The sequence below is a fragment of the Aegilops tauschii genome, chromosome 3 (genome assembly GCF_002575655.3).
Source record: "Aegilops tauschii subsp. strangulata cultivar AL8/78 chromosome 3, Aet v6.0, whole genome shotgun sequence".
NCBI classification, from domain to species: Eukaryota; Viridiplantae; Streptophyta; class Magnoliopsida; order Poales; family Poaceae; genus Aegilops; species Aegilops tauschii.
In genome coordinates this window covers 610,553,461-610,576,386 of record NC_053037.3, presented here as the reverse complement: position 1 = coordinate 610,576,386, position 22,926 = coordinate 610,553,461, and the positions used below count along the sequence as shown (strand labels likewise).

Genomic DNA, 22,926 nt, shown 5'->3' with positions numbered 1-22,926 from the left:
AATGCCACCGGAGCGTCGCACCAACCCTCATACATGCGGGGTGGTGTGGTGGCATGTCTGAAGAGGCGGCATGCATCTCCGGGGTGTGGCCCCCCTCACGGAAGGCGCCGCCGCCGGCACCTGGAGGAGGGAAACTGACGCGTCGGGTCTACACGGACGGGATGTAGCTGTGGGTTTGGCCCGGATGTTGCTCCCAGGTGTCCCTCTAGGCTGACCTAACACAACCGGATGGAGAGGTCCACTGGTCAAAGCCTGTCTGTAGGAAGTCAAAGGGCTAGATCTCGTGGTCAACCGCTCCAAGGGTAGGCGGGACGGGGGCCCTGGGGGTAGCAATGTCACCGGTGCGTCGTACCGGGTCCTCATACATGCCGGGTGGTGTGGTGGCATGTCTGAAGAGGCACCACGCATCTTCGGGGTGTGGCCTCCCTCACGGACGGCGATGACACAGTAGTAGAAGTTCTGCGGTAACGGTGCGGCGTGAATATTATTAATTACTCGGAGCGCGATAAAATCATCAGTTTTTTACACGACATGGGCACATGTGCTATAGGCACATAGGAATGATGGTAATTTTTCATAATTGTTGGTGATGGAGAAGTATCCGAACAATTTCCTCTACGCGGATTGCCCTTCGCATGTCTACGACTGTGGCCAGCGGCCTCCGGGGGCTAGCATGCCGCCAATCTTGTGTACGCGGCCTCTCAGTAGTCTGAAAGTGTTGTCGCGGTTGCAAACGCCCAGCACGCGTCTCCTGGGTGTGGCCCCCCTCACGGACGGCCCCGCCGCCGGCACCTAGAGGGGGGAAACGGACGCATCGGGTCTAGACGGAGGGGATGTAGCTGTGGGTTTGGCCCGGATGTTGCTCCCAGGTGTCCCTCTGGGATGACCTAACACAACCGGGTGGAGAGGTCCCGGTTAATTGACCGGGCTTTGCTCGATATGCCTCGAAAGGTGATACTGCTTTGCTCGATGCGTGCTATGTCAATATGCATTTTGTCGAGTGTCCTCGTAGATGAGGTTGAGCCCACTACCACCGTCCATGAGCATTTTGGTAAGTCAGAAGCCGTCCACAATTGGGTTTAAGGCCAAGGAGGCGGGTGAAGGAAATATGCCCTAGAGGCAATAATAAAATTGTTATTTAATATTTCCTTATATCATGATTAATGTTTATTATTCATGCTAGAATTGTATTAACCGGAAACTTAGTACATGTGTGAATACATAGACAAACGAAGTGTCACTAGTATGCCTCTACTTGACTAGCTCGTCATAGATGGTTAAGTTTCCTAGCCATAGACAAGAGTTGTCATTTGATGAACGGGATCACATAGTTAGAGAATGATGTGATTGACTTGACCCATCTGTTAGCTTAGCACTATGATCCTTTAGTTTATTGCTATCACTTTCTTCATAACTTATACATGTTCCTATGACTATGAGATTATGCAACTCCTGAATACCGGAGGAACACTTAGTGTGCTATCAAACGTCACAACGTAACTGGGTGATTATAAAGATGATCTACAGGTGTCTCCGATGGTGTTTGTTGAGTTGGCATAGATCGAGATTAGGATTTGTCACTCCGATTGTCGGAGAGGTATCTCTGGACCCTCTCGGTAATGTACATCACTATAAGGCTTGCAAGCAATGTGACTAATGAGTTATTTACAGAACGAGTAAAGAGACTTGTCGGTAACGAGATTGAACTAGGTATGATGATACTGACGATCGAATCTCGGGCAAGTAACATACCGATGACAAAGGGAACAACGTATGTTGTTATGCGGTTTGACCGATAAAGATCTTCGTAGAAAATGTAGGAACCAATATGAGCATCCAGGTTCCGCTATTGGTTATTGACCGGAAGTGAGTCTCGGTCATGTCTACATAGTTCTCGAACCCGTAGGGTCCGCACGCTTAACGTTCTGTGACGATCGGTATTATGAGTTTATGTGTTTTGATGTACCGAAGGTAGTTCGGAGTCCCGGATGTGATCATGGACATGACGAGGAGTCTCGAAATGTTCGAGACATGAAGATTGATATATTGGAAGGTTATGTTTGGACACCGGAATGGCTTCGGATCAGTTCAGGCATTTACCGGAGTATCGGGGGGTTACTGGAACCCCCCGGGGACTTAATGGGCATACATGGGCTTTAGTGGAAGAGAGAGGAGGTGGCCAAGAGGTGCCCTCCCAAGCCCGATCCGAATTGGGAGGGGGTCGGCCCCTCTTCCCCTTCCTTCCCCCTCCTAGTTGGACTAGGAAAGGGGGGAAACCTACTCCTAGTAGGAGTAGGAATCCCCCCTTGGGGCGCGCCATAGGAGGCCGGCCGACCCCCTCCTCCACTCCTTTATATACGGGGGAGGGGGGCACCCCATAGACACAAGTTGATTCTTAGCCGTGTGTGGTGCCCCCCTCCACATATTTCCACCTCGTTCATATTGTCGTAGTGCTTAGGCGAAGCCCTGCGTCGATAACTTCATCATCACCTTCAACACGCCGTCGTGCTGACGAAACTCTCCCTCGACCTCAGCTGGATCTAGAAGTTCGAGGGACGTCACCGAGCTGAACGTGTGCAGATCGCAGAGGTGCCGTGCGTTTGGTACTTGATCGGTTGGATCGCGAAGACGTTCGACTACGTCAACCGCGTTACTTAACGCCTCCGCTTTTGGTCTACGAGGGTACGTGGACACACTCTCCATGCTCGTTGCTATGCTCTCCTACATAGATCTTGCGTGATCGTAGGAAAATTTTGAAATACTACGTTCCCCAACAGCGGGTGCTCGGACTGATCGGGTCCTTGGTTCGTCGGCGGCGGTGAAAGTTATTGCCGCGTCGTTCCATGGAATCATTGCGGCTACTTAGTTAGTATCGGTGAGGTCGTGGTGTGCCCTTTTGCGCCGATTATTTGAGCAGAAGGTGTCGAAGACCGTAAAGATGTTAAGATCGTCATCCTCCGGAGAATGCTTCTCTGGAGTAGCGGTGGTGAGGATAGTGTCACCGCTTTTAGCCACCTGCCGGAGTACCCAACATGCCCGAAGGCTGTGAGTTGGTTCGGTGTTCAGCGTTGCATGTATCTGACAAGGTTTGTCAAGCAATTCGTCAAGAACGGACCTGTGCCCTACAAAGGGTTTGTTTCTCTTGCTGACGGCTTATGATCGGATACCTCGTAAGGGTGTACCCGTTTTGCCCGGGCAGTGCACTGCTTAAAGGCGGCGGGTTCCAGTTGGGTTTTTCGGGCCTTTCATGTGCTTTCCATCGCACAGTACTTCCATACTACGTGTGATAGCTCCATGAAATTTTGTATGCGACGGCGGTCGAGGGTATTCCGAATTCCCTTATCGGTGCAATTGTGATAAAAAACCGAGACCGCATTGTCGTCGCAGCAATCTTTAATCTTGTTTTTAACAAGAAGAAACCTGGCCCAAAAGTGATGGACCGTTTCCGGACGTTGCTACCGTACATACATCAGGTCGTATATGTCTGGAGGGCCTGAATTGCTTGGAGAGTATTGATTGTGGTGGGCGGGTGGGCTAAAACTTGAATCCCGACCCAAAATTGTGTTCGGAGCCTGTAAAATCTCCGAGGTCACCGGTTCGGGTCTGGGAAGATCTAAGTGCTCCCCGGACCCTAAGTCCAACCCTGAGTTGGGGGGGCGCGGGATCTCCTCCGAAGGAAGTGTATCCGGTTCAATGGGTTCGGAGATCCGAACATAGCTGGTTTTCAACTTAGGGGAAGAAGTGTTCTTGTCTCGTTCCTCGACGACCGCCACGAGGTGGGTGATCGGTGGGAGATTGATTTCCCTCTGGTCGGGTTTAAACCCGATCCGATCATAGTACGTTGAAATCCCCAGGGCGGCGATGCGACCTAGCAGTTCGTTCAAGGACGAGATGTCCACCGGATCCATCTTTTTGGAGTGTTTGAGATCGATGCGGAGGCAATGCCTGGTGATCGCGGAGGGCGCCGTCGGCTTGATGGCCGTGTGGGTGCCCACAATGAAACCACCGAGCTGGAGGACCTGCCTCGAAGTTAGGCTCCTTCCAGAAGTGATATCGTTGTTGATGACAAGGTGAGCCATCGATCCTTCTATCGACAACATAGTGGAACTCTCAATGAAAGCACCAATGTCGGTTTCAAAACCGGCAGATCTCGGGTAGGGGTCCCGAACTGTGCGTTTGAGGATCAATGGTAACAACGGACGGTGGGGACACAATGTTTACCCAGGTTCGGGCCCTCTTAAAGGAGGTAAAACCCTACGTCCTGCTTGATTGTATTCAATGAGTATAGGGGTTACAAGAGTTGATCTACCTCGAGATCGTAATGGCTAAACCCTAGCTGGATAGCCTATGAGAATTCTCATGAACTCTACGGACTAAACCCTCCGGTTTATATACACGCCGGAGAGACCTAGGGTTGTGCAAAGTCGGTTTGCAGAGGAAGGAAAATACATCCGGACACCAAAACTTGCCGTCCACGTATATAGGAGTCCTAACCGGACACGGGAGATAATCTTCGGCTTCTATCTTCACGGCCCATCAGTCCAACCCATATTAAACAGGCCGGGCACCCGAGGACCCGCCTAATCCAGGACTCCCTCTGTAAGCATTTAATTCGACTGCAACTACATGACCCCCAACCCGGTAATAGCATAGACAATCGAAAACCCTCCATGCAAAGCTTTTGAAAATGAATATAGAATAGCATGTTGTTGTGAAGGTTTAGACTGTCTTGAAGACGAGATGAACGATTATGAAGTGTTGAAGAATCATACAAACAACCATTGCCGGATTTTCTCGGTGGTGTTCTGCTTAGGACAGTGTAGCATGTTGGTTTTATCAGCTAGATGCCCAGATTAGATAGTATAGCTATACTGTGTGCTCCGGTTACTTCAGTATGAACCTTCTACTTGTTTAGTTTCGGCCACTGATTTAACAGTTAGTAATGTTTCAGTCTAGCCAATAACATCATTCTGAAGTTCTGAACCGACGTTGATGGATGGCTTGCAGGCAACCCTGGCTCTGTTGTACCTCGTGAGCCCTATGGACATTATTCTCGAAGGTAAGGCGGCCAGTTGATTTAGCCATCTCCTTCCGACAAACAATCTCCATGAATTCCAAGAGCGTTTCTCTATGGTGATGTTTGTTTTGTTTCCAGCTTTCCTGGGGTACCGTGGCTTACTGGACGACATCTTGGTCCTCATCGTCGCGTACGCCTTCATCTCTACCGCCTACCAGGACGTACTCGCCTGGCCACGTGCACTATTTAGAAGGTATGAATATGATGCTAGCAGTTACTGACAGACAAAGGGGACCTGAACTTGGTAAGCTACACAGTGAGTGACGTATACAACATACTGTATATACTTTGGGAGGTAATCTGGTTCTGGTAGATAACATACGCACGAACCATCGAGCTCATGCATAGTGCTGGGTTAGGGTCTTATTAGGGGCCGAAATTGTCATGCCATTTCAATGTAGAATGTTTGATCGGTAGATATATAGATCTGTTTGACACTGTGACTTAGCATCCATGTGCTGCCTGTATAAGCGTTGCACGTTTTCTGATGTACTCACCTGGTATAATCCAAAATAGTTGCATCTGCGGTTGGTTGATTGTGTTCGGCCAGGTGCTCTGCATTCCAAAGCCTGAACCTTTTCTTTTCTGAAACTCCCAAGTCTGAAGACTCTGAACCGATCTAGCTGCTGTCGACTTACTCAGATGGTGATTATCGAGTCTGATGATGTGATCCGATTGATAAGATTGGATCCAACGGTGGGTCCTATCCCATTGTTTGACAATCACAATCGGACGGTAGGCTGCTGCCAAAACATCTTCAGATTAGGGTTTGTCGACATTATTTATATATACAAGTAATTTACGCAAACACTTGGAAACATCGTCAATCGTATCGGCCGGCAAGCTAGGACGCCATGGGAGACGAGGAGACGGAGAGGCCAAGCAAGAAGGCACGTGGGTCGTCGCCGCCACCCGCCATGGACTCCGGCGGCCTGACGGCGTTTGCACTCCGCCTGGCCAAGAAGCTCGCCGAGGGCGACGACACCAGGGACAGCAACATCGCCTTCTCGCCGCTGTCTCTCTACACCACGCTCGGCTTGGTAGCCGGGGGAGCACGCGGCAAAACCCTAGACGAGCTCCTCGCCTTGCTCGGCGCCGCCTCGGCCGACGAGGTGGCCAGATTCGTGCGCGGCCTCGTCGCCGACCCGTCCGGCTCCGGCGGGCCGCTCATAACCTACGCCTATGGCTTGTTCCACCAGAAACACATGGAGCTGACGCCGGCCTACCTCCACTCCGCCGCCGAGTCTTACAACGCTGAGATACGCGCCGTCGACATCGCCGAGGTCAGCAGAGATACCACTTAATATTTTCCTTCTTCACTGCCGTTCGATCACGGGTTGACATTGGTATGTCATAGACTTGTCAAACTGTTATACAAGGTTTGCGTGGGTTCTTGCATGGTGATACGGAGAAGATCAGGGAGGAGATCAACGATTGGGCGGCGGCCGCAACGAATAATCTCATCTCGGAGATCCTGCCAGAGGGGTCATTCACCGACCTCTCGAGGTTCGTGCTCACCAACGCCATCTACTTCAAGGGCGTGTGGGAGACCCAGTTCCCCAAGGACCTGACGGAGGACCACGAGTTCCATCGCCTCGACGGAGCCGACCCCGTCGAAGTTCCATTCATGACCCTCGAGTCCGGAAAACGCAAAAGCTCTTCCTCTCCCAAGAAGATGACTTCCAGGTGCTCAAGCTCCCGTACGAAGGCGATGAGAGCGGCGGCATGCAGTACTCAATGTGTGTGTTTCTACCATACGAGCGCGACGGGCTGCGCGCAATGGTAGACGCTCTGCCGGCAGCAGACGAGTCCCTGCTCGACTACATCCCAAATGACCGGAGTGAAGCCCGGAAGCTTCTTCTGCTCAAGTTCAAGCTGTCATTCTTTTGCAGCCTTGCCAAAGTCCTCAAAAGGCTTGGGCCTCCGGGAGGCGTTCACCGAGGAGGCCGACCTGTCCGGTCTGGTGGAGAAGCGCGTTTGCGACGTACGCCTGGACGACGTGTTTCACAAGGCGGTGGTCGAGGTGAATGAGGAGGGCACCGAGGCGGCGGCCTGCACCGCCGCGAGTGGACGCGTGAAGCAGTGTGCGAGGAAGCCGATGGAGTTCGTCGCCGACCACCCGTTCGCGTTTTATATCGTCGAGGAGGTATCCGGGGCCGTGGTCTTTGCCGGTCATGTCCTTGACCCTTCTAACCCACAGTAGTAATAATGGATGCCATGGAGACTCCTAGTTAATTATTCTGTCTTGGCCGCACAATGATTGATCACTACCAACAAATTAAAGACTTGGATTATATATTTTCTGCTGCTATTTCACACTCTGTTTTCTCTATTGTTTTTCTGCCACTGTTACATCCATCCCTGCATCTTTCGGGACTCTCACCGAATGTGTTAGTCCTGGGCCAAGATGGGAGAAACCAAAGCCGGATTTCATTAAGGTAAATTTTGATGCGGCCTTCAAACCAGATTCCGCTGACGGGGCTTTGGTTATATTCTGTGACCGCACACCGGCGAGTTTTGTGCAGCGGGGGCAGGTAAGACGGCGCATGTTAAGAGTGTATTGCAGGCTGAGGACATGGCTTGTCTTGCGGCGATTGAGGGTGTGGCTAGCGGCTAGCTGTGGTGTCCACGAAATCATTCTGGAGTCAGATTCCATATCTCTGGTGCAAGCCCCTCAACTCAGAAGATTCTGGCAAACAAGAGCTGAGAGTTCTGTTCCGGGAAGCCCGAAGCAATTGCATCATCCATTTTGATTCGTTTGAATTTGTGTTTGCCGCCGTGCATGTAATTCAGTAGCTGACTCTTTAGTGCAGCATGGTTATCGTGCTTCTATGCCCACCACTTTTTCGATGGAGCATATCCCAGGTTTTGTTTCATGTTTGGTTGCTAGCGACTTTGCTGCACATGTTGGTTAATGGATATATATCTTATCAAAGAAAAACTATACGAGTAGATAAGCAAGTATAAGAGGCGTGCAACTCTTGACCAGATTGACAATAGCTCACGCTTTTACTTGAAATTTATTGTTGGTCACATGGATCGATGAGTTAGGCAGGTACATACATATGTACTAACTACCTTAGCAAGCTAGTATTCCTCTTTCTATCAAGCTAGTCAACTGGCACTAGAAATATACATACCCACTCCTCTTTCTCCCCCACCATCACTTAACCGAATAATCAACCCTTTTCTTTGACAATGGGTTTCTGACGGACAGAGAGCTAGATTAGGGATCGGATGGATGTGCACCTTTGACTAGATTAAGGTACAAAATCCCTTACTAGGTTTGCTAAGTATGTTATGAAGCCATCAGAGTGAGAAGTCATCAAACTTAACGGTAGATAAATGTGATCCACAATGGAAATGGATAAATAATATAGTTAGGGAATAAAAGTGGATTTGGTGATAGAGGGACTTGAACCCTCACGAACCCTCACGACTTATAAAGTCGACGGATTTTCGTTTTACTAGAAGTTTCATTGTTGACGGTATTAACATGTAGAATGGGACTCTCTCTTTGTACTCGTCTGATTAATCTACATTTTGAAGGATCTCAAAAATGTTGAATTTGAATTGAAGAATTTGATTATTCAATATTCGATTGGAGTGGATTCACAATTGTGGGGAAGGGAAGCTAGAGAAAGGAAGGAGAGGAGTCCTGAACTCGTATTCTCGGAAAAAACAGGACACAAATTATTCGGGCGACAAACGCCTCACCGCATAAACGGCCCCTTGCCGCACGAATGGCGATTCTTATCCTTCGAGCTCAAACTCGTCTCGGCAACACACCAGCTGCATCTCTAGCTCCTGGCCGCCGTCACGGCCAGTCGCCATCTCTTGGCACTCTATAGCTCGCACACACTAACTGCACACACACACACACTAACTCCTCTAGCTACACACGCCAGGTGCCATGGAGCCTACACACGAAAGCCTACATCTTGCCTCTCATCTAGCGTCCTCTACACACAACGCATCCCGACCCCGTCCTAGCACCACCTCCCCGTGAGGCGGCCGGGGTGGCGCACGTACTTCCTCCCTTCGGCCCCCCTCCTCCTCCCAATCCACCCCCACCCCCCCCCCCCCCCCCCCCCCCGCCACCGCTGCTGGAGGGCGCCCCAGGATCTGGCCCGGGTATTGTCGACGGCGGTGGGACCTTCTGTACCCGTGCGCGGCTCTCCTTCCTGGGGCAGGGACGGCGGCGGCCCGGCGACCAGGAGGCGGTGGCCGGCGGCGCGCACCCTGCCCAGATCTGGGTCCTCGCGAGCCGGCTCCGGCGTGGCTTTGATGCCTGCTGCGAGGTGAGGAGGAGGAGCAGCTTGGACAGGGGGCGGCGGTGCCGATGGAATGCCATCTGCAGCGCGACGGCGGGAGCTTTAGGGGCATGTCAGGGCCTGTACGTAACCGGGCCTGGATCATCCAAACGGCAACGGAGGCTTCGTCTTCTCCTACTGGCTTCCTCCTTCCATCCTCTTACCCAAACAGCTATCCCTTCTAATATATCAGGCTTCACAGCATGAACTATTTCTTGATTTCTCTCATTCTTTAATTGTTTCAGAAGGCTTGCTGCAATTTGTACCTCAAATTAGCTACTCAAACACTATAATTCAGCGCGATTAATCGGTTAGCAGTTGGGAGTTGGGACCCTAACAATGACGACCTAATAAGAGAAAGCAATACCATGGACGACCAGCAAAAATAGGACAGTTTCATGCTTCTACTTGAAATTTATTCCTCGCATCGAACGGTTAAGCAAGTACACATACATAGTAGCATACACACTAGCCTAGTTGGGGAGCACTCGCAGGTGGCAAGCTGGCGAGAGGGAACTTCTTGAACACGACCACCAGAGGCTCACGCCCATCTTTCTCTACGGTCAGCCACCTTTGGCCGGCGTATTCGAACAACACGAGATCGCGACACGGCGCATGGAAGCACGACGTTAGCTTGTATACATTCTCGTGCCTCTCGATGCGGAACAGGAAACTCTGTTCCTTGCATGTGCCTGCCGAACGGTTGACATCCCTTCATCCCTCTGAAGCAGCTGGCAGTCACATGCGTCTGGTTCGTGATCTCTCCATGGACGTACCACTGGAGATGGTGCTTGCACCAGGTGACCACGCCTTTAAATTCGACCACGACGTCGGTGGAGAGGCGGATTGACGCTTCCTTGCCAGAGCCATCGCTCGCCTCCGCCGGCTTGATCGACACATGCACGCCTCGCGTCTCGCCAAATTGCTTGCACGGTGTTAGGGTCGCATGCTTATGACATTCCTCCCTCCGAAATGAACCAACGGAAACACAATGGTTGCTCAGATTGCGATCCGCTGCCATGATGGTGTACGTATTGTTACCTGTTAGCTCGTCGCCATCTATGTCGTAGATCGGTTGTGGCTGAGCTTGCGCAGCGTAGCACAGGGTGGTTAGCTGCAAGGCCATGGCCAAGCCAGAGAGTGCGAGGATGACCAAGAAACAAAAGCGCTCCATGTCTATGAAAGTATTAACTTACAATAAGTTGATGTTGTTGCTTGGGGCATCCAGATAGTAGGATTATATAGATGGTGCGGTGAGCAACAATTAATTGCTAGCATTTAAGTAGAAAAGATATGCATATTAGTTCAAGATTGTAAGTGGACCTCATTCAACGTCCTAGGTTTGGTTCTTTCTGCCGCAATAATTTCTATAGATAAGCCTCATTAGTGTCATAGATTTTGTTTTCTTCGGTGAATTTATTGTGTGTGCATGGTAGGGAGATATACAGTGTTCAATTTATCAATGAAATCTTTTTTTCTTTATTCCGCATATATATTCTTGGATATACAATCCTCCATTTATTAATGATTATAAGTGGACCTAATTCAATGTCCTAGGTTCGTATCTTTCTGCCACAATATTTTCCGTAGATAAGACTCATTCGTGACATAGATTTTTTTTCTTCAATCAATTTATTTTGTGTGCATTGGTAGGGAGATATACAATGCTCCATTTATTAATGAAATCTTTTTCTTTATTCTGCGTATAGATAGCATATAGATAGTTAGATATGCAATATCCAATTATTAATGTTAATTTTTATCAAAGAATTATGTGTACCAAAACTTTAAAGAAATATGTCATTGTAGGCCGACCTCATTTAATGTCACATGTTTGGTTCTTTCCGCGACACCATTTTCTGTAGATAAGCATCATTTGTGCCATAGATTTTTTTTATCAATTTATTCTGTGTGCAGAGGTAGGGAGATATACAATGCTCCATTTATTAATGAAATCTTGTGTCTTTATTCCACAGATAGATAGATAGCTGGATATAGAATCATGCATATATTAATGATAGTATTATCAATAAAGAATTTTATATATCAAAAATCTAAGGAATTATGTGACTGTAGGTGGACCTCATTAATTGATACTAGTAGAACGCCCGCCCTTGCATTGCCATAGGCTTTTTTTTTCGCTTACACCTATGAATACAATGCATATCAAATTTCACATGTATAGATTTATTCTGCACTTCAACTGCAATGTAGCTCGATGATGTAAACATAGAGAGTAATGATCCAGACAATTATATGGTACAAACTAACATATACCTTAGGATTCTCATGCACATCACTTGGGTTTGTCATAGTCATCTTCTCCCGTGGTGGTAACCGTCTTTTCTTCCCCCATCTTTGTCGTCCTTCTCATCCTCGTTCAATATCTTGGTCAGCAGCATGTTCTTCTTCTAGAGAGAACCCCAGCCCCGGTGCTCCAGGAGCTGCCTCGCGAGAGGATCCATGTTGTTGCTGTTGATGGCGGCAACAACATCGAGTGGGGCCAAGAGAGCAAATCAACCAATGAAATAGCCGATGAGGAAGGCATAGATGGCAGAAGGAAAGGGAAAAAAGACTCTCTTAGGGCTCATTTGGTAGCCCGTGATCCCGGGGGGATCCCCGCTAAAAAGAAGGGTGCATAGTCCACAAGGCCAATCGGCCCGTGGAAAACCACCGCCACATTTTGTCGATCGCTCGCTGGGGCTATTCTACCTCGATCCCCATCCTTTCCCCGGGTGTGAGATCCATGTCTACAGACGTAGGGGAGAAAAGACACCAACCGGAGCACGAGAGGCAACAGGGTAAAGCATACCGAGCGAATTGTGATCTCCTTCGCCTGAGCGCTACCTCCAGCGTTTTCCTCACCTCCCCTTCTTCCTATGATCCAAACTGAAATGGTGATCTCCCCGTGGTGGAAGGCGAGGGTCCCTGATGGCCGGTCTTATGGGGTGGGGAAGCACCGCAGCCAATGGTCAGGTCCTTCTTCAACAGCGTCGTCGAACACATCACAGGTCGAGGGAAAAGAATAACTAGTGGGGTGCTGGCAGAGGAGCTCCCCACCACCAGGGACATCGAAATGAACATGGATTAGGGGCTCGACACCTGGGCGTTGTCCACCGTTGTCGTCCGCGTCGCCTACAACAGAAACATGCAACATATAGAGGAAACGAATCAAAAGAAAGAGAGAAGGCGGACGCTAGGCGCAATTCGGTCGGCCCAAATTTTCGGTGGTCGCCACACGACCGTTTGATGCAACCCTCCTTAACTGTTCGATCGCAATCTCGCACATCATCGCTTTCCCATAGCTTCGTCCCAAGAAACAGATACGAAACAGAGAGAGAGGATGGAGCATTGACTTGAGCGAGTTGCAGCCTGCTACAACACAATTCCGCGCGTCCGCCACCCCTTGTGTGCATCCCACGACTCGCAGCTCCGTCGCAACACAACATCTGCGGGTGCAATAATACCGGTCGCAACATCTCGTCTGCTGCTTGCAGCCTTTGGTGTTGTCGGTTGCAACTCCACAATCAAGGTTGGCTTGTATCACAGTCTTCTAGGTTGTGGTGTGGTCACCTGGGATCGCAGCACCGCCGATAGATGATTCTAGCATCAGTGCCCGTAGTTTGTAGCTCACCGCGGAGATGGTTCCAAAATCAGCGCCCGCCAATTGCAGCTCGCCGCCATTTTGGTTCCAGTTCACTGGCTTGCTGGTTGCAACCCAAAGTGCTCTCTGGTTCGAGAAAACCCTGACACTGGTTCCAGCAATCACTGGTTAAGGTTCCAACATAGGTTATTGTTAGTTCTAGCTTTCTGAGGTCGTGGTTGCAACATCCCATGTCGGGACCAGCCTCGGCGGTTGCCAGTTGCAGCACTGTCGACGCCATCTCAAGCACCGAGTTGCTGGTCCCAGCACACGGGGGTGTTGTGTGTGTGTCGTCTTCAACATCAGGTGTTGGGTGTGCGTGTCGTCTCCAACACTAGCAGGCAGTGGGCGTGCAGCAGCATTGCCATGCGCCGGTTCTAGTACGGCCGTTCACCAGTTGTAGCAACATGATGTCGAGGTCATAGCAGCGCCGTTATGCAACTACGGTTGTATCAACTCGGACACCAGTCGCAACCCTAGTGTCGCCCCCAGCTCGCTATTTGCACCCCAGCTCGCTATTTGCAGCAAACGGTGACTGCACGCAGCACCGAGTGCGCAAACCAAGGAGAGGCTGCTGTGTAGGAAGGAGGGCATGGAGAATGGACGATCTCATGGAGGAGGAGAGATTATTGTGGCGGGGAAGCTAGCTGGTGTAGTAGGACGATGGATCCGAGGAGAGGCGGGGATGGCCGTCGCTGGCTTCAGAGACGGGGAACGAACAAGAAACATCTAAACCAGTGGAAGAGATAAGAAGGGGAAGTGCGCAACCGCTTCAGGTGTGTCTTATCTCTATCTAATATTAAAGGAAGGATTGTTTCTTCACTTTTTTTTTCGTCATCGGGTCCTTTCGTAAGTCAGCTAATTTTTCGTCCGTTGTCTGCACCGGATTTCGTCTGCTGTTCGAGCATAGAGCGCGTACGAAATAGAAAAAAGAAAAGGTGCAGGGTGGGAGTCGAACTTCCGACTTCCCACTTTTTCATAGTGACCGCAACCAATCAAGCAATAGTGGTGGAAAATAGAGTTAGTATATACATAATGCAAACAAACTTATGGACCCTCTATCCCGCACATGGACCGATGTTGGGCCTGGTCTGCAGCAAAAAACAATTATTCCTGCAGGAAGGACAAAGCTGACTAAGCTGCCTTACAATTATGTTAAAAAACATGCACGTTTCTAAATTAATTAGTCCCACATCACTTTTTTACATCAAATCCCACCAATTTATATACATATGAGTTGTACTAGAATCAGCAAGTAGCAATCAGAAGATCAAATATGGATTCAGATTGAAGGACGAGAAACACGCATCGCCTGCGCACATACACACATGCCAAAAGAGTTCAGGCTGGGGCCGCATGCCTATGAGGAGCAATTGAATCGTAGAGCTTATAAAATGAACAAGCATGGAGTTTTAGGCACACAAGTTTGTTGCTGAATGATTTTCAATTATTAAAAATCTGTACAATATCAGAACACTTCTTACTTACAGATTTTGCTACTTATTGTGATTTTATATTATCATATGAAATTTTGTTTTATCTGATGAACAGTAATAGCATTCTATGCCTAAAATCATAGTTTGGGAATCTATCTCTTTGCTATCTCATTTTCCCTTAGTTGAAGAGACAATCGATCACCCCCGCTCTATTGTATAAATTTTTTCATGCATTTCATTACATGAATGTTTCGGTTATATATTTAATAATTTACGTAGAAACCTATTTTTTTAATGTATGAACTTTGCATACTCTACACCAGGTATGGGGGAATATTTGACCCACAAAAAATGGTATGAGGGAATATTTACATTTCTAAAGGGCCAGTGCATTTTTGTAAAATTTTCCATTAAAGTGATTGTCAAATTTTATTTTGTATTCAATAGTGGCTTAAACTATCTCATAAAGCTATTATAGATGTGCCTTGGAACTCCTACAATACTCAGACGGTTTTTCAAGATTGCTACATGGTACACATTTACCAACCACCCCCGGACAAAAACAAAACTAAAATAATGGAAATTTTAACATTTCTTACAACATGAGACAACCTCCATCATTCAATATCGAATCAAGACGAGCAACTCCAGGTAACATGAACTTCTTTAGAGAGTCATCGAAAGATCGCGCAGTAGAAAACGAGAGTCGTTCTAAGATGATGCAGAACACAGAGACATATATGTAGGATGGAGGAAGGAGTAATTCAACAGTAAAATAGGTCGGCATTGACTTGGAGCATGACTTGGCAAAAGCGAGAAACATGAAGCTGGTGTTGTGTTTATTTGAACAATTGTCCGGTTTAAAGATTAACTTTCATAAAAGCGAGTTGTTCTGCTTTGGTAGAGCCAAGGAGGAACAAGAGGCTTATAGGCAATTGTTTGGTTGTGAATTAGGGGCTTTACCTTTTACTTACCTAGGTATACCCATTCATCATCGTAAGCTCACGAATAGAGAGTGGAAATGTATCGAAGATCGGTTCGAAAAGAAACTTAGTTGTTGGAAGGGCAAACCTCTGTCTTATGGAGGCCGGTTAATTCTTATTAATCCGGTGCTCACAAGTATGCCGATGTTCCTCCTATCTTTCTTTGAGGTTCCAGTTGGGGTTAGGAAAAGGCTGGACTTCTATCGGTCAAGATTTTTTTGGCAGAGTGATGATCTTAAGAGAAAGTATAGACTTGCCAAGTGGGATATTATTTGTCGTCCTAAGGATCAGGGGGGGCCGGGTATCGAGAATCTTGAGGTCAAGAACAGATGCCTGCTTAGTAAGTGGCTATATAAGCTATCAGTTGAGACTGATGCGACTTGGGCACAGATTCTTCGTAACAAGTATCTGCAATCCAAAACTTTGTCACAGGTGACAGTGAGACCAACTGATTCGCCATTTTGGAAGGGGCTTATGAGAGTTAAGGCAGCCTTCTTTAATAGAACAAAGTTTATTGTCGGAGATGGCAACGATACTCGCTTCTGGGAGGACACTTGGCTTGGTGATACACCTTTGGCATTACAGTACCCAACTCTGTATCGTATTGTACATCGCCGTGATGCGCTTGTGGCAACGATTATGCAGGCCACCCCCCTTAATATTCAGTTTAGGAGGGTGCTTGTTGGTAATAGATGGGAAGCTTGGCTTCATCTGGTGCGTAGACTGATGGAGGTTTAGCTACATCAACAGCCCGATCAGTTGTGTTGGAAACTTACTAGGTCTGGACAATTTACCGTTAAGTCGATGTACACCGATGTTATTAACTCGAGTGTCATTCCTAGCTCCAAACATGTTTGGAAAGTCAAAGTTCCTTTGAAAATTAAAGTGTTTATGTGGTTTGTCCATAAACAGGTCATTCTAACAAAGGACAACTTGGTTAAGCGCAATTGGATAGGATCTACTAGGTGTAGTTTCTGTGATCGGGATGAAACCATCAAGCATCTCTTCTTTGAGTGCCCGTTGGCAAGAATTTTGTGGCACTCCGTGCAAATTGCTTTTAACATTACTCTTCCGAGTTCGGTCGGGTCGTTATTTGGAACGTGGCTGGATGGGATAGAGTCCGTTACAGCTAGACACATTCGTGTAGGAGTTTGTGCGTTGTTATGGGCAATTTGGAACTGCAGAAATGATTTGGCTTTTAACAGAATAACTACTATTCATTTTTTGCAGGTTGTATTCCGTGTTACGGCGTTGATCCGTATGTGGTCCCTACCCACTCCGACGGAGGCCAGGGAACGTTTGGTTACTGGATCTGTCCGGTGAGAGATGGTAGCGCGGGATATCTTCAACCGGTTTGGATGGCGGTCATGTAATAGGATAGGCAATTAGTTTTCCTATCTTTATTTCTGCCAGCCGGTTGTGGCTTTATGGCCTTTTTCTGTTTTCGCGTCGAGGTCTATGTGAGCTCGACTTTCTTTTGTTTTACGACTCTTCGACATTGTTGAACCAATTTTATTTATCTAAGTGACCGTATGCATCGTTCTGATGCAGAGGCCGGGGAGTCCCCCCTTTTCCAAAAAAAAAAAAGGTCGGCATTGTCGCCTGATGTACGTGATAGTAAGAAATATATGTGATAGACACAATTGATATCGAACCGTAGAATATGTATCCTAAAGATTTGTCACACAAAATTGGTATTGTGCAGTAGAATATGCATGCCCCGTTGCAACGCACGGGCATTTGTGCTAGTGGAACTCATGTGGACAGCGCGTGACCGATGCAAACACGCACGCTGGTCGCCCGTTTTGGGACGTTTCCCAAGAAAAAACGGGTCCGGGTAGACCCAGTGAGGCAAACCGGTCCTGACAAAACGAGTGCTCATGTATGAATCTTGCAAACACGAGCGTACAATCCAAAATTTGACTGAACGCCAATCCAAAATCAGTCAACTGAAATTTTGCAAAAATGATAAGAAAAATGGTTTCGCTCGCATGCATGCAGTTCACAAGTTCACGGAATGAGTGCAAAAGAGAGCACCCTGATACTCTGAATGACTGTAACAACCGGTCAACCTCTTGATAGCCCCACTTCTTGATATTCAAGATATGGTTGCCGATCTCCCTACTCCGGCATCACTATTTTTTTTTTTTTGAAAAAAGGGTATATCCCTCGGTCTCTGCATAGACTGATGCAAACATCGCTTAATTTTCTGCTTTTGCTGATGGGCTCGTGTATTTCTCTGGCTATCCTTTAGGTCAGCTGATGATGGGCTCGTGAGCACATGATGTTCCGATCAAGGTCTCAAAACACTTTGATACATGGTGCACTAGAAGGACCCTATAAAAGAAAGCAATACCGGACGACCAGCAAAATAGGACTGTTTCATGCTTCTACTAGAAATTTATTCCTTGCATCAAACGGTTAAGCAAGTACACATACATAGTAGCATCGGCACTAGCCTAGTTGGGGAGGATTTGCAGGAGGCAAGCTGCCGAGATGGAACTTCTTGAACACAACCACTAGAGGCTCACGCCCATCTTTCTCTACGGTCAGCCACCTGTGTCCATTGTAGTCGAACAACACCAGATCGCGGCACGGCGCATGGAAGCACGACGTCAGCTTGTACCCGGTGCCGTGCTTCTCGACGCGAAACAAGAAACTCTTCTTGCATGTGCCTGCCGGCGCTTGGCACTCCTCCACCCCTCCGGGGCGGCCGACGGTCACGTGCGTCTGGTTCGTGATCCCTCCATGGACGTACCACTGGAGATGATGCATGCACCAGGTGATTATGCCGCGAAACTCGATCACGACGTCGGTCGAGAGGCGGGGTGACGCCTCCTTGCCGGAGCCGGAGGTCGCCTCCGTCAGCTTGATCGAAACATACCCGTCCGGATTCCCGCCAAACTGCTTGCACGGTGTCAGAATCGCACGCATACGACATCTGGGGTCCCGTAATGAGCTAACATAGATGCATTGGTCGCTCAAATTGCGGCCCACCGGCATGATGTTGTACGTGTTGTGGCCTGTTAGCTCATGGCCATCTATGTCGAAGATCGGCTGCGGCTGAGCTTGCGCAGCGTTGCATGGGGTGGTCAGCTGCAAGGCCATGGCCAAGCCAGAGAGTGAAACAGAAGTGTTCCATTGCTATGAAAGTAAAAACTTGTAATTAAGTTGATTGTGTTGTTCTGCTCAGCGGCATCCAGAGAGTAGGATTATATAGATTGCGTGGCGAGGAACAAGTAATTTCTAGCATTTAAAACGGATAGATATGCATAGTATTTCGAGATTGTAGTTAGATCTCATTCAATGTCCAAGGTTCGGTTCTTTCTGCCGCAACAATTACTATATACAAGCCTCATTAGTGTCATAGTTTTTTTCTCTTCGATCAGTTTATTGTGTGTGCATAGGTAGGGAGATATACAATGCTTCTTAATAATGATTTTCTTCTTCTTTATTCCTCGGATAGATAGTTCGATATACAGTACAATCCTCCACTTATTAATGATAGGTTTTGTGTAGAAATATTTATGTATATAGAGAATCAAAAGAATTATGTGATTGTAGATGGACCTGATTCAATGTCCCAGGTTCGGTTCTTTCTGCCACAATGTTTTCTGTCATAAGAGTCATTGGTGTAATAGATTTTTTATTCTTGGATCAATTTGTTTTGTGTGCATTGTTAGCAACGAAAAAAATAGCGCGCTATAACGACGCTATAGCGCCGTTATAGCGTATTCAGAAGGAAACGCTATATTTTGGCAAATTCAGCCGCTATGGCGCTATTCACGTAATTAGCGCGCTACAGGGCGTTATAACGTTGTAGCGTGTAGCGTTATAGCGTTCAAATGATGAAAAATATCAGAAAATAGGGAAGGACAGGTTTATTTTGTGGTTATTGCACGGTAGATGTAGGCTAGGTGCTCGGTGTTCAGACTTAATATATGTTAAATAGATTGACTATAGTTTGACATTCAGTTTAAAATTTGTGCTTCCTATTTGGCTAGATTATGTCTATCTACGATGGTGTCTTAAGGTACTGGAATACTTTATTTGTGGATATATTTAGCATTTTGTGCAAACGCTATTTTGAAATATAGCATGCTATTAGCGCGCTATAACTTGTGTAGCATTTTGAGAAGGGGCTCGCTATATTTTGTAGCACGCTATTTTTTTCATTGATTGTTAGGCCTCATATTATAGTCTTACTGTGTAATCCATACCATTATATATATATGTGTGATAGGCCACCCCATAGAGGGTTGAGCCAGTTCCCCCCCAAAACCTTTGTTTTACATGGTATCGAGTCTAACCTAGGTCCTCCACCCCACCCCACCGCCACCGCCGCCGAATACCTAAACCCTAGGGCCGCGCCGCCGGTGCCATGACTGCTTCCGCCTCGGGCGCCGCCAGCTCCGGGTCGATCCCCGCGTCGCTTGCCGCCCTCCTGAACCTACCACCCCATCCCCTGGCTCCGTCGGTGCCCCTGTTCTTCGGCGCCACTGCTGTTGGCTCCAAGTTTTCGGCGCCGATCCCGCCGCCGCCGCCCGCAACCTCCGGTGCCGCGTCGACGGGTGTTTCCGCGCCACCCGCGGGCTCCACCGGCTCCTCCCCGACACTCGCCATCATCCCGGCGGCCTTGGGGGAGGTACTTTCCGCGGTGCCACCCGCGGCCTCGTCGTCACCCGCGGCGTCGGTCGCTGTCGTGGTTCCTGTCGCGGTTCCGCCGCCCATCGCCCCTGCTGCTGGCGTCATTACGCCCACCGGGCCGTTCCACTTCGACAATTTGATAGCCATCCGCCTCACGCTAGACAACTACTTGTTCTGGCGCGCAGGTCTTACCGCTGCTCCGCAGCCGGTCTCTGCTAGGGTTTGTCGATGGTTCTCTACCGTGTCCTCCGCAGGTCATCCCTACCGTCCACGGTCCGACCATCAACCCGGAACACCGTATGTGGGTGCAGCAGGATCAGGCGATTCTTTCTGCCATCCAGGGTTCCCTCGGCGACGGGTTCGCCGGCCTCTGCCTCTTCGCCGCCACCTCTATGGACGCTTGGACGACACTGGAGCATGCCTTTGGCCAGGTCTCTACCTCCCGCTCGGTGGCCCTTCGCAGCGAGCTCGCCGACATCAAGAAGCTGGACTACTCCTCCACGACCTACTTCAACAAGATGAAGGTGTTAGCAGACACTCTCACCTCCATCGATCGGCCGCTCAGTGACGAGGAGTTCGCTGGCTTTGTCATCAAAGGTCTCGACGCCGACTACGACAATCTCGCCGAGGCTGTTCACAACGCCAAGCCAGCGATGCCCCCGCACGAGCTCTACTCATGCCTCCTCTTCACCAAGCAACGTGTTGAGGCTCGTCGCACCTCCGCCACCATCACCGCGCAGCCGGCGGCCTTCTAGGCCTCTCGCGGCCAGCGCTCCCCCGCCCCGTCCTCGGGCAAGGCCGCCCCACCCCTGCATTAACCGTGAGTGGGGGTGCAAACTCTCGGGTGGTGTGCCAGCTATGTGGGCGTGAACGCCATGTCGCCTCTAAGTGTCAATGTCGCTTTCAGAGAAGCTTCCTTGGCATCGGCAACGACGGCAAGGGCAATGAGCGCCAGTTTGCCATGGCAGACTTTGGGCCCCCCGCCGCCGCTCCGGCTGCCCACCTCGCTACCGCCCCGGCTGCCCACATTGCCGCCAAGGGCAAGGACCCGCGCGTCGACCAGGGTTTCACACCGTCCTATCCTGTTGATCCAGCCTGGTACATGGACACCAGCGCCACGGATCACATGACGAACGAGCTCAATAAACTCTCCACCTACCAGCCCTAGTATGGGCACGATCAGGTTCACACCGCCAATGGTGTAGGTATGCCCATCTCTCACATTGGCCAAGTATCTCTTTTAACTAGTCATCCTTCTAGGCAGCTTCATCTTCGTAATGTTTTGCGGGTTCCCTCGGTGACTCGTAATCTTTTATCTGTCCCTAAGCTCACCCTTGATAATCATGTTCTATGTGAATTTCACCCGTTTAATCTTTTTGTTAAGGACCGAGCAACCCGGGACGTTCTGCTTAGTGGCCGCTTGAGCCAAGGCTTGTACCGTTTGGAGGATCCATCCGCCCCGTGCGTCTTCACCGGTGTTCGTGTGTCGCCTTCCCAGTGGCACTCTCGCTTTGGTCATCCCGCCACATCCATCGTTCGCCACATACTCCACCGCCATGAGCTGCCTTTAGAGTCTAGCAATAAAGAGATGTCTGTGTGTGATGCCTGTCAACAAGGCAAAAGTCATCAACTACCTTTTGTTTCATCTACTAGAGAAGTAAAGAGTCCTCTTGAAATTGTGTTTTCTGATGTGTGGGGTCCTGCACAAACATCTATTAGTGGTCACAACTACTATGTCAGTGTTGTTGATGCCTATAGTCGTTTCACATGGCTTTATCTTCTTAAGCGCAAATCTGATGTGTTTGATATATTCATTCAGTTTCAATTGCATGTTGAACGTTTACTCAAGCATAAAATTATCCATGTTCAGTCAGATTGGGGGGGCGAATATCGCAACCTCAACACCTTCTTTAATAAGCTTGGGATCTCTCATCGTTTGTCATGCCCACATACACATCAGCAGAATGGCGCTGTTGAGCGCAAACATCGCCATATCATTGAAACCGGCCTCACACTTCTTGCTCATGCTTCTGTACCTTTTCGCTTTTGGAGTGATGCTTTTGCCACCGCGTGTTTTATTATTAACAGATTACCTACGCATGTTCTTAATATGAAAACTCGTGTTGAGCTTCTCTTAGGTGAAATTCCTGACTATACCTTTTTCAAGGTGTTTGGGTGTGCCTGCTGGCCTCATCTTCGTCCTTATAATGATCGCAAACTTGAGTTTCGCTCCAAGAAGTGTGTGTTCTTAGGGTATAGTTCTCTCCACAAAGGCTACAAATGTCTCCATGTCCCAACAAATCGAGTCTACATATCTCGGGATGTTGTTTTCGATGAGAACGTCTTCCCATTTTCTGCCATGCCTCAGTCATCTATCACAGCACCATCTTTGCATTCATCTCCTCTCATGCCTGGCCAATTTGAAGATGTTGCATATTCGCCTGTGTTGTTACCTAATCATGGTGCAGGAACTGGACGTGGAGCTCGCCTTGAACTTCTACCTGACGGACCCCCTACGCCGCCCGTGGCGCACGACGATCGGTCGGTGCATACGTCTGCACCGCCTCCCGTCCTTGACTCCGTCTCGGGTGCCCTGTCTACCCCTCCGACGGGGTCGGAGCCTGCGTCGGACACTGTGGTGGCTGGGTCAGAGCCCGCACCAGAGCGGCCCTCGTCGCCGTCTCCTCGCCTGGCTTCTCCTCCATCGTCACCCCCGCCATCTGCGCAGGCATCGCTGCCGCCTCCTTCGCCTGGGCCTGCAGCGACTCCCACGCCGCCCGGGCCAACATCGCCTGGCCTGCCATCACCCGGTCCATCTTGGTCGGCG

General features: G+C 49.1%; 3 pseudogenes; 1 reads left to right on the top strand and 2 right to left on the bottom strand.

Moving 5' to 3' along the window:
* The first annotated feature begins 6,282 nt into the window (after positions 1–6,282).
* Positions 6,283–7,548, top strand: LOC109761778 (serpin-Z2A-like; annotated as a pseudogene).
* A 2,236-nt stretch (positions 7,549–9,784) lies between these two features.
* On the bottom strand, positions 9,785–10,600 carry LOC109761780 (endogenous alpha-amylase/subtilisin inhibitor-like; annotated as a pseudogene).
* Positions 10,601–17,810: 7,210 nt separating this feature from the next.
* Positions 17,811–18,594, bottom strand: LOC109761777 (alpha-amylase/subtilisin inhibitor-like; annotated as a pseudogene).
* Between the last annotated feature and the right edge of the window lie 4,332 nt (positions 18,595–22,926).